At 34.6% G+C, this 19,669-nt stretch overlaps 1 pseudogene; it reads right to left on the bottom strand.

The window, feature by feature from the left end:
* Positions 1-17,656: 17,656 nt before the first annotated feature.
* On the bottom strand, positions 17,657-17,809 carry LOC145243272 (U2 spliceosomal RNA; annotated as a pseudogene).
* Positions 17,810-19,669: the final 1,860 nt, after the last annotated feature.

The raw sequence follows: 19,669 nt of genomic DNA on the forward strand, positions 1-19,669 counted from the left end.
ATAAAAAAACATATAAAACTTTAATTAAACTTGGAAATACGATTTAAAAAAATAGCGCGGATCGGTAAGTGCACTAGCACCATTTGTTTATCTTATTTTTAAAAGCCTACCTAATCTAAATTTGTCTAATTCTTAATTTCTTATGTTATTGGAAAAAAAAGAAGGTAAATATGAAGAATTACTCCACCCTCGAAAAGTAATAATTTTAAAGGTTTTCGGGGCCGCTGAAAACGAAAATAACGTTTATAATTAAGGCAAACGAGTAGTTTCCAAGATATGAAGAAATGTTAGTTTAAAAAATGGTGGATCACTTTTCCATAATAATTTAACGTAAAATGATCACTCACTTTTTTTTGGGGGGGAGTTCTTTCTACCCTTGGAAAATCCTTTAAAATTACCTGTTTAAATTGCAAAATGCAAAAGAAATCAAACAAAAAACTTTTTAGCCAAGAAACACACAGAAAATTTTTTTAAATAGCATCCATTTTTTTCTATCGAATTCATTTGCTGTTTTTATTGAAAACTATTTTCTCACGGATTTTTGATAAAATTTTCCGTAAAGGGGCGTGGATCTCACGTTCGTATATAACAAAAAAAAAAATTTTTAAATTTCGGTGTGCTAAAAACGAATCTGCAAACCGTTTCCGTCGCAAAAAAATAGTTTTTATGATATGAAGAAATTACTTTTTCGAAAAGTAGGCGATCACTTTTCCATGTAAATTTAACTTAAAATAAGCACCCACTTTCTAGCCACCTTATAGAGGGGGGATTTTTTCCTATGTTTATTGGCTAAACAGCTTTCGTTTATGCTCTTGCGTAGCATAAACGAAGGCTACGGCTGTGAAATGGGAAATAGTCCCAGAATCCAGGGGTTATTATCATGCAAAAGAAATCAAACAAAAACCTTTTTAGCCAAGAAACACACAGAAAAATGCCCCTCTCTCATGTGGTCAGAAAGTGGGTGCTCATTCTAAGTTAAATTTACATTGAAAAGTGATCACCCACTTTTCGAAAAAGTAATTTGTTCATATCATGAAAACTTTCTTTTTGCGACGGAAACGGTTTGCAGATTCGTTTTTAGTACACTGAAATGTACAATAAAATATTTCGTTATATACGAACATGAGATGGGCCTTAAAGTAAAATAATACCGGATTTGGGGGGCAGATTTGCCGTTTAGTTGTAAAAATATCCTCAAACCAGATAATCACTAAAAGGGACTCTTCAAAGTCGTCATCTGTATCGAGCAAAAGTTTAAAACCACTGATTATATGTCAGCCTACGTCACAGTAACGTATATTAAGTGAGTTCCTAACATTATTTTGTATGGTTTTTTAGTTTAAACTCATTTTCCCAAAATTTCCCCAAACTTAACGTGTTCGATACAGTCTGCCGCCATTTGTATTGTTCAAATATACCGATAAACACTGCATGTTTTTGAACCGATTAAACATTATACATTACATAAAAACACTACAATGTTATCCTATTAGGTAGAACATTTACTTTTCTTGCCTTTGATAAAAATTTGTTTGTTATATATTTATTTTTTGACAACTTCTTTGTATCTGTGTTTAGTAATACAAACCCTTTTCATTTAATGTAACGTTTGGTCGGCTCGAAAAACAGTGTTTATCGGTGTATTTGAAAGATACAAATGGTGGCGGATACTGTTGATTACGTTAAGTTTGAGAAAGTGAGTTAAAACTAAAAAACTATACAAAATACTGTCACAAACCCACCGATTATGTCAGCCTATGTCATGGTAACATATATTCGGTGGGGTTTTGACACTGTATGTTATAGTTTTTAGTTTTCAACTTACTTTCCCAAACTTAACGTATTCAACAGAGTCTGCAACCATTTCTGTTTTTCGAGCCGATTAAACATTTTACATTACATAAAAACACTAAACAATTATCCAGTTAGGTAGAAACATAACTTACCTTACCTTTGCTTTCATTTATTTGTTTTTGGACTTTTTCGAATCTGTGTATAGTACCCCCAATCACTCAAATATCAATTACTAACTCACATTTTTGTATACAGAAAAAATTTTTTTTAGCGTTTCAACATTTTTGCTACGTTCAGCTTTATCCACTGATTGTTGGTCGAGCCCAAGCCATGATTGACGGTAATCCCGAGGATCAGGATCCAATTCTCCAAGAGTACCATTTTTTTTTCATTTTCGCCTTTTTTATTTTACTTTTTGGAATGGATTGCTGTACTAAGAATATAAGAAACATGCATTTTCTCTTTTTATTAGAATTTTCCATTACATCAAATTGAGCCACAGCAACGCGTGGCAGGGTACAGCTAGTATATATATATATATATATATATATATATATATATATATATATATATATATATATATATATATATATATATACTACTTATTAAATGCCTACAGAGACTAGGGTTTCATCATTTCGGGAATCTTCAGTACAGTGCCAGTCGATGGATTCGAACCCGGCAGCAGAATCCATCTCTGGCTTCACTAGCAAGGATCCAATCAATTCGGCTATCGTTAACTGCAAGAAATATCGTTGAATATTTTTAATATTTATTGTTAAATGCGTTTCAACGTCTGTCAGTGATCTAATCATCATATGATGATCTGCGCATAACAGCTAAATTGGCCGATATTTTTATTTCAACTGAACGTGCTCAACGATAAGAAACGAATTTCATAAAAGGGCTGACAATATATATATGTATATAAATATATATATATATGTGTGTGTGTGTGTGTGTGTGTGTGTGTGTGTATTATGTATTTTTGCGTGTGCCATAATATATGTGTGTGTGTTTATATCATCTTTAGAATATTACTTTTGTCAAACTTTGAAGCTTTCAAATTTGTGCTAATCAACAAAATTATAGTTAGTCTATATAAAATTGGTTTTCTTAACTGTTATATTCTGAAGAAAAAAGACAACTTTTTATACTCCATGGAATATAGAAACAATTATTTTTGTCTTGTATTCCTTGTGCGTATAATATCTGTTATAAATCATAATTTGTAAAAAAAACAAAAAAACTGTTTAACTCCTTTAGCAAAATTATTTCAAACCGGAATTCATATTTTGCTTAAGAGTTTCGTCTGAGGAGATAAGCCTACACGAAAATCCATGAATTAAGGAAAATTACGTTAAATGTTCGTATATTTGCTGTAGCAATAAATTTTTCTTTTGAAAATTATATTTTTTCTGAATGAAATTTAAATACAAAAACTGTAAGTTATAATTTGCTCTATCTTGTATACTGAGTATTTTATTTAGCTGGGATTGTCAAAAGTATTTGGTAAGACTTGGAACCACAAGATTTATTAATTTGTGATTTAATTTATCTCATTATTTGTATATATATATATATATATATATATATATATATATATATATATATATGTGTGTGTGTGTGTGTGTGTGTATACATACACACACACACATATATACACACATATGTATATATATATATATATATATATATATATATATATGTATATATATATTTTGTGTACAGAAAGTTGTTAGTTGAGACAGGTCATTGGTACCGTCGGTTTCAAGCCCGATAATAAGGCCCGTTTAAGGTATCCTCATCAAGCTCTCTTCAGCCAATATTCGTCTCTTTTTATAACCTTCCATCTCATCCTCTGAATTACATCTTCAATTTTCGTTAGTAGGATTCTTGTATACAGCTGGTTACTTGGTGTTGGTATATTTTTAGTGGAGTAATTTAAGGTATATTGTTCCATCTCCGGTTGTTTTTAAAGAAGGTGGTCTTTACTTCCTGTTTTGTGGTATTCTTTCCCGATAGTGCTCAACCACTAGGCTATTGGTATTTACCGTAAATTCCTGGTGGGGGCGAATATGATTAGTTTTTTTTTGGGGAAAAAGAATTCCAGCAGAGTGCTCAATTAAAAGGAAAATCCAAATTTTAAGAGCGTACTTATATTTTGTGTACAGAAAGTTGTTAGTTGAGACAGGTCATTGGTACCGTCGGTTTCAAGCCCGATAATAAGGCCCGTTTAAGGTATCCTCATCAAGCTCTCTTCAGCCAATATTCGTCTCCTTATATATATATATATATATATATATATATATATATATATATATATATATATATTCGTCTCCTTATATATATATATATATATATATATTCGTCTCCTTATATATATATATATATTCGTCTCCTTATATATATATATATATATATATATATATATATATATATATATATATATAAGATAAAAATTACAATTCAATTTACCAAAATGATCCAAGATGGTAAAACTAAAGTATATTATAAATATTAAAGAATTAATATTTATAAAGTAATCTCAACCAGATGTAAAAGCTCGATAAAACCAAATAGGAGATAGAGCTTATAATAAAAGCAAACCGTTAATAAAACATGTTAAAAACACTTTTAAAAAGAGTTAAAAACATATTTAATCTGAAAAGGAAACACTTAATAAGTGGATAGTCCTTAATCCGCGGAGTTTCGAAGAAATACTTTTCTTCTCATCAGAAGATTGAAATTAGCAAAATGCGGGATCGGATTTTGCATACAAAAGTATTTGATAAAACTACAAGAAGTCAAAGATCTTACTTGATAAAAAAAAGTTAAGCCAAGGGAATATGGTGAAGAAAAGGGTGATTAACTTTTTCTTCACTATATTCCCTCTGCTAAGTCCTACCCTCTGACGAGAAGGAAAGTATTTCTTCGAAACTCCGTGGATTAAGGACTACCCACTTAACATGTTTTATTGACTGTTTGCTCTTATGTATATATATATATATATATATATATATATATATATATATATATATATATATATATATATATATATATATAAAGATTTTTATGGGTACATAATTTTATAACACTTTTGAAGAACACCGAACATAGTGTCATAATTAATTGCTGAGAGTTTAGTTTTTTTTGGGGGGGGGGGGAGGTTCTAGAGTTTCTTTCCGAAAGTTTCTTTTTAACGGTTTATGTTTAAACAAAAAAAAAAAAAAACTAAACCCTCAGCAATTAATTATGACACTACGTTCGGTGTTCTTCAAAAGTGTTATAAAATTATGTACCCATCTTCAAAAAATATGTGCGTGTGTGTGTGTATGTGTGTGTGCGTGTGTTCGTGTTCGTGTTCTCCGATGAATTATATCATTTCAGCTGTTTTGCTAAAAGATTTTCCGTTTCACTTCATTTCAAGCTACACCATATGTAAATCAATTGGTAGACACTCAAAGAATGCCGCTGCATGATTGTCTGCACATAAGTGCGCTAATTTGTATTACGATCGTAAGTAGGTCGTCAATCGGGACAGGTGCGCTTAAGCAATTACGGCATTTCTTTAATCAAACTTCTATTGTCTCGACAGGTTTTACAGAGCGGCACGCGAACAATGCTAAAATGATCGCCGGACATGTTTAGAAGGGCCGTTGATCCAACAAGAATATTCATCTAACACAAGAATTTTGCTGTTGTTGTTGTTGTTGTTGTTGTTGTTGTTGTTGTTATCGAACGGGCAATTTGTTATTCTGCTTGTGCATCGATCTGTTTGGGTTAATCTTAATCGATAATCAAACCATGCGTCAGATATTGCAACGTTGCGTAGAATCAATAATGGTGCTTACTAGCGTTCGGACGATTAATCGGAATCAGGAAGCGAAAAAAAAAAAAAACCTTTGGGATATCAGAATCGGTATCGGAACTGGAAAAATGGTGTTTATTTTCCGATGCCAAAAACGATTCCTTTAATGGACCCTATTTTGTTTTTGTTTTTTGTTTTTTATATTGCTGGTTCCAATGATTTCACGAAAAAATATTTATTGATTTCAAACTGCCAATAAAACTAACATCTATAGATCATCCAAGCGTATTTTTTCATCTGCGAAAATACATATTTTACATGGGTTTTACATGGTTTTTACATGGGTTTTACATGGGTTTTACGTTAATCGATAAAGTGAAAACGAAAACAATTCTATAGCTAAATATTTCGAGATTTTGAAAGAATCGAAATCCGTAATTCTATCGGAATCGGGAATTTAAAACAGAATCGGTAATTGTATCGGAATCTGGAAAAATATTGGAATCGTCCCATAACTAGTACATACACAACCTTGTCCCATACACGTTGCAACCAAGTTGCAGTAAGCATTACAGAAGCATTAACATTCACAATGGTTATGCATACGTTGCTTATTGGTTGTTGGTCTTTTTTCACTCCGCCATGATTCAGCAACCCTGATGCAATGCCTGTCATTTAATTAAAGTTTCTTATTCATACCTTTAAAAAGACTCGACACAAATCTACTGGAAGAAAACGAATGTTTTATTCGACATAATATTCTTTTCAAATAACAGATCAAACTAAAGATCGGGAAGAGAGAGAGAGGGGGAGAGAAATGATTAATTAGTTATATCTTATCAGCCCACATTATTATACATCTGAAGTTCCAAACGGACTGCTGCCTGCTATCACCTCTCTTTCATCAATGTGACATCATATCCGTTTGTAATAAATGTCTACAGCCTAAGTAATTTTCAATTCGGGTTTCAGCGACTTATTCTCTGTTGATCGCTCGACAATCAGATTTCCTGTTTAAAATTTTGGAACGGTACACTTTTATGTAATCCGCTGAGGTAGCTTCTATAAACCATGGCTGGGTAAAAGCGTCACCACCGAAAGGCAAGGCCTGCTAACTGAAAAATGACCTCACGCATAGTAGGAAAATCAATAATAAATGACAGATTAAAAAAAAAACAAATGATGAAAATACTTTTCTTTTTTAATCTATTAAAAAGAGATGAATAACGAACACGACTTATACTTAAATTTAACTTTATTCAGTATTAATTAAAAACAACAACAATATTAATACAAAAAGAACAGTTATATCTTGTCGTTGCTTTAAAAGATAAACATCGCGGTTCATCATGGATTCCAAAGACAAGCATTCTTTTTTTATTTTTCTTGTGAATAATTTGAAAACAATTTCCACATATTTATTCAAATAAAAGCAAACAAAAGTCAAGCAATGACACACGCACAAACACACGCACACATAAATATATAGAGAGAGATACATAGATAGATACATACTCGAAATATGTATATACGTACTATATATGTATATATATATATATATATATATTATCTGCACAAACACACTATATATATGCATATATAAGATATGTATATATGAACTATATATGTATATCTACTAGCATGGGTGCCCGGCGTTGCCCGGTTATTTGGAGGTGTATGTTGAGCAAAATAAAAAGCGGTCAATTTTTTAAAACTTTGACCCCTATTATGACCCCTTAAGATTAAATGTTTTGGAATCAAATCAAGTTATTAAGTTAGATCGATGTCCAAGGAACCTATATCTAAAATTTCAAGTGTTTCGACCCAAAATTGTCGGAGGAGTTTAGTAGATTTCTCAAAGGTCAAATTGTTGAACTTTGACCACTTAATCGCCAAATTTCTGGCCAAAAATCCATCACATAGATTTTTCCGAATCTCAGTACCGTGTCTATCAAATTTCGAGTCTTTAGACTAAAAATTGACAGAGTTATTGCGTGGGGAAATGTTCACAGACACACGCACACAGACAGGCACTTTCACTTTTATAGATATAAATAGATATATCTATAAAAGTGTATGCACATAAAGTTATGAACCGTACAGAGGGCACGAGCAAAGCCGGGTTGAATTGCTAGTATACTATATATGTATATATTCTATATATGTATATGTACTATGTATACATATATATATATATATATATATATATATATATATATATATATATATATATATATATATATATATATATAATGCCCCATCTCAGCGACAAGATCACAACGGCTATCCAAAGGCTATCAGAAGAGAGGGTCTCAATATGCAACTAGCCCACTCTGTGCCATCCCTTAGACAAAAGCTCTCTAAACGCAGGCACAACGAGGGCCCACCACCATGCACATTGGCAAATTGCCCAGTATACCCCGCAACCATCTGTCACCGCACACATGTAGCATACAGATTACAGACTATAATGCTCCGCCTGCAGAAAATTCTACGTGGGCAGCACCACGAGACCCCTACACATAAGAATTAAGGAACACACACAAACACAAGCATCATCATTCCACAAACACCTCAACATCTGCAAAAACACTAATACATCTATTAAAGTCGATATTTTAACCACAGAACGCAATATTGGGAATCTTCGCATAAAATAATCATTACTAATATCAAAATTACGGCCAGAACTCAACAACAGACTGGAGCTCGGATCTTCATTCATTATATAACTTTACATACGGCTCCCACCAAAGACTTACCATTACAACCTAACCTATTAGAACAGATACACCACTGCACACCGTTCACAGCCCAATTTACACTCCAGATAGGACCTAACTACAAGCCTCCTCCCATATAAATTATATATATAAAAATAAATTAAAAAATAAAAATAAAAGAAATTTAATAAATAAAAAACAGCAGTGTATATTAAAAACAATAAAAACAAAAGCTAACTGAAGTACATAAACCAATTAAATAAAAAAAAATGTCCCATCTATTACCACTTATAATTTTATGGAAATAAATTAACAACTCCCAAGGAATGTCATCCCAATGCCCCCTTCCCACCTATCTTCCTACTCCTGGCAACACTAACCTAAACACCCAGCTGCCGATTGGGAGCGCATCACCCCGCGCCCCACCTCCCCTCCTCTCTCACATCCCACTTTTATTCTTCAATAGCTAACCGGACACAGCCTGCTAGCGACTTACGTGACCTAGATAAACTAAGGCATCCCATACATCAGCAGAAAAAATAAATAAATATAAATAATAATAATAATAATAATAATAATAATAATAATAATAATAATAATAAAGACAACAAAATAGAAGAACATACAAAATTTTTTAAAAAAGCTCACGCTAAAGCAGCAAGTTATAAACTAAATAAAACAAATAAATAAATAAAATAAATAAAAATATAAACATGTTAATTACCTAATCAGACCATACATAAACCCCCTCCTCACATTTGCTCCGAGGCCCCACACAGCCATACAACTTCCGCTCCATCATCTAGCATGCTTTGAATCGATCTGTTACGTCCACCATTTGAAAAGGGAATTTTTTCCGAAATTAATAATGGATATTGTCGCAAACAAGTAAGATATTTTACCTAATACAACTGAATAAATATATGTATATATAAAAAATATGTGTATGTACTTATTGATTTGTAAATCGATCTGTTACGCTTACCAAGCATTTCAAAGCATGCTAGCATGCTTTGAATCGATCTGTTACGCTTACCATTTGAAAAGGGAATTTTCGGAAATTAATAATGGAATTTGTCGCAGACATAACAAGTAAGACATTTTACCTAATACAACCGAATAAATATATGTATACTTATTGATTTGTAAATCGCCACTTGTTCTCGTCTACTTTTACCAACAACGACTATATTTTATTCCTCGCATTATGACAGCCTTCTAAATCTTTACTATATATATATAGTATATATTATATATTTTATATACATATTGTATACGTATACTATATATACAATATGTATATTCTCTCTCTCTCTCTCTCTCTCTATATATATATATATATATATATATATATATATTATATACTATATATGTGTACAAGTACAAGTGAATTTATTGGAAACCTAGAAAAATCATGGATTACAATAGAAAAATGTGAGCATGAAAAGCAATATGGTTAAGCTTAAACATAGAAAAGTAAAGGAATAATTGTTAAAACTGGAAAAAAGAACAAGCTACTCAAGTAAAAAATATAATAAATTTATAACTTAAAATATTGCAGTATTAACAATTCTTTTAAGTGCAATTTATAACACTATATAATCAATTCTTAATGCTGCAATATTTTAAGTTATAAATTTATTATATTTTTTACTAAAATTTCTTGTTTTCTATGTTAAAGCTTAACCATATTTCTTTTCATGCCCGAATTTTTCTATGCAATATATAAATTCTTAATGCTGCTATATTTTAAGCTATAAACGTAATATATTTTAACTAGAATATCTTGTCTTTTTCTTTTTCAGTTTTAACAACTAGTCCTTTTACTTTTCTAAGTTTAACCTTAACCATATTACTTTTCATGCTCGCATTTTCTATGTAATCCATGATTTTCCAGGCTTTGCTTTGAAATAATGTTTTCTTTTTTGTGTTCAATATCATACGCATTGTCAACAATCCATAAACAAATTATTACCAACTTCTTAAATTTACTAAATAAAAAAAATCAAATAAAAAATATAATTAAGTAAATAAACAGAAAGAAGAGACAAAAAAAGAAAGAAACAGAATTAACGGGCGACGGTGTAAGTTAATATTATCACACCTATCGGCAAAGAGTATCACGTTTGTTAACTCTCACCTTAACCCAAATTAGATAGCATGCGAGCGAATTCCCGGTATAATTTATTGAGCTGTTCACGATGAAAAAGTTGCTATGGTAATCAAGAGCCAATCAGAAGAAAACGTCTCTTATGTTCTTTACTAATTCTGAGGACTTTTAAACACTAGTAATTTTGTTATAACTTTTGTTTTAATTAACGAAAATTAAAAAAAAAAATTATTTCGAAATACAGCTGAGAAAGTGATCTATGAACTGTAAAAATTGTTTGAAATTTGGTCGCAAAATGAATTAGCGGTGAAGATTTAAAACTGTTCGAATTTTTTTATTACATTTTCACCCCAAACAAAGCACAGTGCCATTTTGATGTAAGTGGCTTCTATCAGGGACAGTAGTTGCAGGGATACTATGTAGGGACTTGAGCAGCAAGATGTCTGTTCACATTACACTTGAACTTCTGCATATCAGTATAGTTAAGGAAGCAGGAAACCGGAAGGGAATTACAGGGTCTAGCAGTTCTGGGGAAGAGAAGACTGTCTTACATCTAGGGATCTCTATTCTGTAAGGGTGAGACTTTGCTGCTTGTCGGGTTTGTCGTGGGCATTTACGTTGAGAGGATATACAAGAGCTTGTAGTTCATTGGAGCACCCATCATTAAAATACTTGTAAAACAGGCAGAGGGAGGCAACATTTCGTCGATAGGGCAGAGGTCGAAGCTTAGATAACAGTTCAAGACCTATCAGGTTGGCGACACTCTTTTAAACCCTGTTAATGAGTAAAACTAACACGACCATATCATTCAAACACGATAGTGTTGCTATTAGGTCGACAAGAAAATTCTTGTGGTTTTTAACTTTTAGATTCAGATGAACATATCTCGACTCAAACAAAAATTTATTGATCGAAATAAAATTCAGATGAACATATCTCGACTCAAACAAAAATTTATTGATCGAAATAAAATTCAGATGAACATATCTCGACTCAAACAAAAATCTATTGATCGAAATAAGCATGCTCAGAATCAACAGACTTTTGCCAATGCAAAACAAGTGTATTGGTGTCAGTAACGTCAAAATCTTGTGTTCTGGTGGCGATGAAGTCGGTGAAAATGTTTTTGATATCGTTTAGGTTTTTGATGCATTTCTTGTGCAGAGTTGTTGAGATGCTTGGAAAAGTAATAGTCGGTAGGTGAGGAGTCTGGAGAGTATGGTGGATGAGGCAGAGTTTCGTGGTCCAATTTGTTTAATTTCTGCATGGTCGGTTTAGTAACGTGCGGTCGGGCATTGTTGCAGAGGAGAATTGGGCCTTTTTTTGTTGATTAATTATGAGTGTTGTTTCTGATGCATTTCATTTATTTGTTGACAGTACTTCTTTGCCGTAATTGTAATGGATGAGATTGGTTACAGACCACAAAACAATCAGCATTACCTTTGTAAAGTGTCGTGGAACTGCGACAGTTTCTAACCAATGACCTGAGCATCACCGGTTGTCATAAAGAACCAACTTTTCATCGCAAGTCACAACCTAGTGGAACAATTAGTCATTCTTGTTGTGTAAAAGAAGGGAAGATGACGCTTCATAACGGCATTTTTTTTTGTCAATGAATTCTTGAAGCAGCCATTTATCAAGTTTTTTGTCTTTCCAATCTCTCTAAAGTCGTTTGAAATCATTGTATACATTACGTCTAATTTATAAGCAAGTTCTTGAACATTTGTGTGTGGATTGGTTTCGACTAAGACTCTTAATTGATTGTTGTCAGCATCCGATGACCGATGAATATGCTCATCATCTTCAAGGCTCTCGTCACCGCCACGAAATTTCTTAAAACTACCATTGTCCAGTGTGTTCAGTAGTTGTTCCTGAGCCAAACACTTTGTTGATATCGCGAGCTATTTCATCAACTTTTTGGTCTACTTACTTGTACTTGTTTTGGCTATCACCATTGATTGGATGAGCCGGCTCCACCCATTGAGTTAGTCACATCTCGAATTGAAGCCAATCATGTTCGATGGCAGCCATGAGGGATTCCAGCGATGTAGACCGTAGAGGTGAAGACCTAGAATAAACTTGGAGTCTCATTAAACCATATTGATTCAAGCTTCATCTGTCCACCATGATGTTTCTTTGCAGTGGGGCCGGGTCGATAGCCTTGCAGATGACATTGCCCGGTCGACAATGAAGGGCATGGTTAAACCAGCACAAAGGCACAAAGGCACAAAGGCACAAAGGCATCATGAGGATGGTTTTTGTGAGAGAAGACAGCTTTCAGCCTGCCGATGAACCCGGAGAATGCGGCGTAGACACTGATGATCAAACACCTCAAGTTTGCGCTGATCAAAGACCTGCATAAGCCACATTTCACAACTATACAGGGGAATGGTGCGAACAATGCATGGTAGATCCTGATCTTCGTTCTAAAGTGATTTTGTGTCGGACCACAAACGGGTATAAAGGCGGTTGAAGACAAGAGCGTGGTTGATGCGGTTAAGGATATCTTCCTCACCTTGGCCTGTTTCAGTGATTATGGAGCCAAGGTATTTGAACCAGTCAACCTCTTTGATGATGTCCCCATTGAGAGTAATGGGTTGTTCTTTGGCTGAAAGCAATCCCGTAATTAGTAGCTCCGTTTTCTGGGCATTGACTTTCATACCAGTTTTTGCAGCAGTGGACTGCATCATGTTTATTGCTTCTTGGATGTGGACAAAGTCATCACCAAGAATGGCGATGATGTCTGCATAGTCGAGGTCTGTTAGTTGAAAATTGGTACCCGCTGTGACACCAGGAAAATTTTCTAGTGCAGTGGAGGTTATCCAGTCAATGGCATAATTGAACAGCATCGGTGATAGAACACAGCCTTGACGGATTCCAGAACGGATTTTGAAGAGCTGGGATTCCTGACCATAGGCACTAACCTTAGTGCAGGTGGAGAGATAGTAGGTTTTAATCAGATTCGGCAGCTTTTGTGGGATGCCCCCTGTATGCATAATCTGCCAAAGTGCTCCGCGATCAATGGAATCGAAAACCGCTGCAAAGTCAATGAAGCAGACAATGGTCTTTTGCTAGTAGCATCAATGGTTCTCAAGTACCCGATGGAGGGTGAAGATTTGGTCAGTGCACCCACGACCAGGTAGGAAGCCACAATGATTTAGTCTTTTGTGCATATCTCTTTGGCATTGAAACCACTTCAGCAGGGTAGTAGTGAAGACTTTTGAGACAATGTCGATAAGGCTTATACCTATGTAATTGCTGTAGCATGGTTTATCGTCTTTCTTAAAAATGAGAAGCAGGACGGCATCGCTCCAGTCCTGAGGAAGGATTTCAGACTCCCACGCCCGCATGATGATTCGGTACAGGACAGGCGCGAGTGAGTCAGAGCCAGCTTTGTAGATTTCAACAGGGAGACAGTCCTCACCAGCCGCTTTGTTGTTTTTCAGCTTTTTAACTACATCCAGAACTTCTGCCAAAGTGGGAGCAGCTGTGTCACTGTCATAGACATCATGGGGGTTACATTGGATTTGAGCTGAATGAGGCGGCTGTGATATGTGGTTGAGCAAGGTAGCAAAATGTTCACTCCAGCGCTGGAGGCGATCATCAAGGTTGATAGTAATAGGCTGTCTCTGTTGGTTGAGGATAGTTTCGCTGGTAGTCCTGAAAGGGTCTGGTGTTGGACTGAAGAATGCTATAGAGATTTCTTGAATCGCCAACAGATGCAGCTTGTTCCATGCCATCTTCAATACCATGCCAATAGGCATTGCGATTGGCTCTTGCTGAGTGGGCAGTCTCTCGGCGTAGATGACGGAAGTCAGCATTTTCAGTGCAGCGAGCTTGTTTGGTTCTTTCAGCAAGCTCAATAGTGCGGTCAGGTATCCAGTCTTCGTTCGCCGTTTGTTTACCTAGGGTTTGAATTGCTATGCATTTGCAATGCTTTTGAGACAATGCCAGATTTCTTCTGATGAAGAATCAGGAGAATGGAAAACTTCAATACCAGCAAAGTGATTTGATAGTTGAAGTTGGAATTCCGCCTTAATGGCTGGACATTTGAGTTTGGCGATGTCGTACTTGATAAAGCATTTGATGGAATTGTTGGCCTTTAAGTCTATACGCATCTTAGCTCGTACCATCACGTGGCCGGTTTCTGCACTGCGGAAGGAACAGCAGTCTATCACACTAGAGGCCTATCGGGATGTGATGATAATGTAGTCTATTTGGTTGCGAGTAACGGCATCATTGGAGTATCAAGTGACAAGGTGGTGCGGAGGATGCTGGAAATTGGTGCACAAAACTGTTAGATAGTTTGCTGTAGCAAAGTGGATAAGATGTTCTCCGTTTGCACAGTGGTTACCAACTGTGAAGGGCTGACAACATGTCTCATATTAACATCTCCAGAACCAGCACGGGTGTTGAAGTCGCCGGCAACCACCACAAGGTTTCTTGCAGGCACATCATTCATAACAGCTTGGAGGCTGTAGTAAAAGCGATCCTTAACGGCATCATCAGCTCTGAGAGTGGGAGCACAGCGATGACAGATATGTTGAATAGTGCGCCTCTTAGACAAATTTGAGCCAGACGTGGGGAGATTGGGTTCCAGGCTAAAAACGCAGCATTTGCTTGATCGCTTAGTGCAAGCACAACACCATGCTGTCCAAAGTTGTCTGTAGGACCACTGTAGAAAAGATGATATGACGCGTCTACTTGAGATATTTTGATGCACTTTCTGCCAGACTCTGCAAGTCTCACTTCAGACAGACATGCTATGTCGACTTTGTACTTGTGGAGTGTATAAGCAGTGAGAATTTGGGTTTCTTCAGATTTAAGAATTCGATCATTCCAGCAAGCAAGGCGATGGGTAACGTTTCAATGGAACATTCCAGCTTGTTGATTGTTCACTCATGGCACTGGGACCACGGGTGCATCGGTTCCCGCGGACGCTGTAGTATTGATCGTATTTCGAGCAATTGGCAAATTCATAGGTGGAGATTCAAGGGAATATGAAATTCACAAGCGTTACCCAAACCCGCATGTTGAAGAACGTTGGGTTTGCATTATGTTTGTTGCAGATTCTCCACAGACGCAAAGACATAATGACTGGTAGATCGCCAGTTGCTGGAGCAGACACCAAACCGGATTTTCACGAGAGCCCCATTTGCTGAATATGCGGTCCAGATACCGCTGGGTGTCAAGCCAATTCGCCTTGGGAGACCCTACCAAGAACCAAAGTTTCCGACGGCATAACCTTGATACTACTCGTTTATACTACCATACGACTGTGAGGAGGAGTTGGGCATTCATGGCAGAAATTTTCGTTCTAGCTTGGTTTGAAATAAGAAAATTGTGCGAATTTGCTTTTTCCATTCATTTGATAGAGCGAAAAACACTCTTTCAAATGATATATAAAGTAAAGATATTATAAGTCAAACTTATTTGAAAATAAGTTATTTGAAATCAATATAAACAAGGTCGATAGCCATTAGTCACGTGCTCTCGTGTAATGAATGAATGCGTGAATGTAGGATTGACATGAAATTCTTAAAGATAAACTAAAATAACCGAAAAATGGGCTGAAATGACTTAAATAAATAAAAAGTAAATGACTTAGAATGACTTTAATGAACTTAAGGATGAATTGAATGACCTTAAGAATGACTTGAATGCTTAAAAAATAACTGGAATCCTTCAAAAACAGCTTGAATGATCTGGAGAATGACTTGAATGGCTTTGAGACTGACTGGTTGTAAAGTGGGTGATCATTTTACATTAAATTAATACAGAAAATGATCCCCCACTTTATATCACAAAAATTATTTGATTTAGGGAATTTGAAACGTTATTTTCATATTCAGCAACCCCGAAAACCAATAAATAGTGGTATAATAAACATAAAAAGAAATAAAAAGTACATGTATTATGGACCGACTGAGTAACTTATAGAGTTGCTTGCACATGACTAAAAAAACTATTCTGTGGTATGCATTTAAAAAAATACTATTCTCCATAGGTCGGCCCGTCCGTACCACATTTACTTATTAGTTACAAACAAGTGCAGCATCGGTTAAGAACAGATACTACACTTTAATCTTAGCCATGTGGCCAAGGAAAAGTTACATTTTGGACAAATTTCAGAAAAGTCTAATGGATAGGTAAAAATTTATGGGGCAAAAAGTGTCATTATTTGCAATTTTAGTACATTTTTGACCCCTTATGAGCCCCTTGGAATGCTGAATACCAGTGACAATGGACAAACTATGCAGTTTTACACCGTAACACATGTATATTTGAATTCAGCACCATGGAAGAGAACTATATAGATATACATATCAAGTTTTTTATTGAGAAATATGAAAAAAATGGCATTTTTAGCACTAAAAGTCCCCGGGGGACGCAAAGCAGAATTTTGCTAGGGTCACCCATACTGAATTTATATTAAGAACAATGCCCTGTGCATTTTGGACAAGTTTCAGAAAAATGTAATGGATAGGTCAAAATTTATGGGGCCAAAAGTGTCAATTTTTTCAATTTTGGTACATTTTTTACCCCTTATGAGCCACTTGAAATGCCGAATAACAGTGACAATGGACAAACAATGCAGTTTCACACCTTAACACATGTATATTTACATTCAGCAACATGGGAAACCACTATATAGACATACATATCAAGTTTTTGTTCAGAAATATGAAAAACGCGCCAGAAGAAAGGGCGTTTACAGCACTAAAAGTCCCCGGGGGATGCAAACCAGACTTTTGCCAAGGTCACCCATACTAAATTTATATTAAAAATAATGCCCTCCACATTGTGGGCAAGTTTCAGAAAAATCTAATGGATGGATCAAATGTTACGGGACAAAAAGTGTCATTTTTGGCCATTTTGAGGCTTTTTTTTTACCTCTTTTGAGCCCTCTGTAGGCAAAATGGGAATTTCCGCACAAAAAATTTGTTTATTATGCACATTTATATATTAAAATATAATTTGTGACAAAATTTCAGGAAAAACTAATGGACGGTTATCCGTCAATCATCTGGACTAACAGACAGACGGACCCATTGAAAACATAGGTCCCTCTCTGATAAATCGGGGGACAAAAATGTAACTTCATACCCCTTGCTTAAAAAAAAAAAATGTAAATATGTTACAGACCAACCGATGGAGTGACTTGCATGTGACTAAAAATGCCTTAGCATGGAAGGGTTTTCTCTCCAATTGCCAAGGAAAAGTTACAAATATAAGTGCAGCATCTGTTAAGAACAGATACTACACTTTGATCTTTGCTATGTGGGTAAGGAAAAGTTACAAACATAAGTGCAGCATGTAGTAAGAACAGATACTACACTTTGATCTTGGCCAAAAGGCTAAGGAAAGGGTATTTATTTGCTCCCCCACCGAGCAAATTAGGCACAGGGCCGATTTTTAATGTGAGGAGTGAAAGGGAAATGGGGACCAACTCCCCAGGGAGTAGGGGAGCTGGATAGTGACAATTGGTATGAAGGGTTGGCCCTACATTGACCAAGGTCTTATATGTGGGGTTGCCCCCACATATGATCTTTGCTTGCAGTATCTGCCAGAACAGATACTACACTTTAATCTTGGCGCGCGAAAGCCAAGAAAATCTTAAAAAGCTAAGAACAGCATATATTAACAACAGATCTTTGATCTTAACCAAAAAGGCCAAGCACAAAAGTGTTACTGACCGACCGACCGATGGAGGGACTTATAGAGTCACTTGCACGCGACATAAAACCAAGCAAGAACTTTCTTCCTAATTTAATATATATATATATATATATATATATATATATATATATATATATATATATATATACTAGACTACCCGTGACCCGTTGGGTCAGTATGTTATATTAGCTATGAAATTCATGTATGAGCATGAAAATAGTTGTTTTCTTTTACATAACAGAACCATTTCTATGAAAGTATATTAAAATGAAAAATCACGGACGGATTACTCAAACATGAATAAAAAATCCTCCCTATTCGTGTAAAGTTACCTATTTTTCCGAATAATCGCTCAAAAATCGAAAACTGAACATGATTTTCCTACGAATCAAACGCCGCCGAAAGTCATTTAGCAGCAAAAACGCACATGAACCTACCGATGAGAAATATAACAATGAAAAACCCATATTGGAATCCTTCAACCAAGTTAGAGAAACTTAAAATCTAAAAAACAAATAATTAATAAAACCTGAAGCAAAAAATTAAACCTAATTAAATAAAATAAAATAAAACTAATATGGAAACAGATTAGTAAATGTGTCAACAAATTCATCGTTCCCACACAACTATTTTGTATCTAGAAATGTAAACAAAAAAAATAAAAAAAGAAGGAAGGAAGGAAGGAAAAGGGACGGGTAGAGAGAGTAGTAGTAGTAGTAGTAGTAGTAGTAGTAGTAGTAGTAGTAGTAGTAGTAGTAGTGGTCTTGGTTTTACTACAATTGTTCTTATGTTTATCAACGGGTTAAAGTTGTTTAGTAATAAAAAAAATAACGACAGTATAATTGTAATAAAGAATAGTTGCAAAACACCCCCACTCTTCGCATGTTAAATAATAATTTCGAAATAATAACGTTAATATTTCAGTGCGCAGGTCAAAATCTGCAAAAGAAGCGATTTGTGTTTATTTGTTTACGTTGTTATGGGTTAATGTTTATGCGAGCATGCGCAACCGGATGTTGTAAACCGGAAAGTTGGTTACATCACTCGTTACATGATCATTTGAGTTTTATCATTATATATATATATATATATATATATATATATATATATATACATACGGTAAGATTAACAAATTAAGAAATATACAATGAAAATTTCCGTCTAATATTATTAAAGAAAAAATAACAACGGAAATTCTCATGTAAAAGTATTATTTTTTTTTAAATTCGAAAATCTAAAAGAAATAAAATAAATAACATGATAGTTTCAACTTTCTCGATGGAATAGAAAATTTCTTCTACATTTAATTCCTATTTTAGTCACGTAAATATGTTAGATCTAAAATGTGTAAAAACATACAAAAAAATTAATGGATTTAAATATATTTCTCACGAAACAAACGAAGTTAAACTATTACGTTCGATGATAAGGTATTGTTTTTACACACAGTTATGTTTTCGTTCGCAAGACATGACGTTTTTTTGGTTTTGCTTTTGTTTTGTTTTCTGAAAAAATACACATAACTTTGTATTATTTGAAATTACTCAATGA

This window comes from Euprymna scolopes, chromosome 21 (assembly GCF_053919585.1).
Source record: "Euprymna scolopes isolate OS-2025 chromosome 21, ASM5391958v1, whole genome shotgun sequence".
NCBI classification, from domain to species: domain Eukaryota; kingdom Metazoa; phylum Mollusca; class Cephalopoda; order Sepiida; family Sepiolidae; genus Euprymna; species Euprymna scolopes.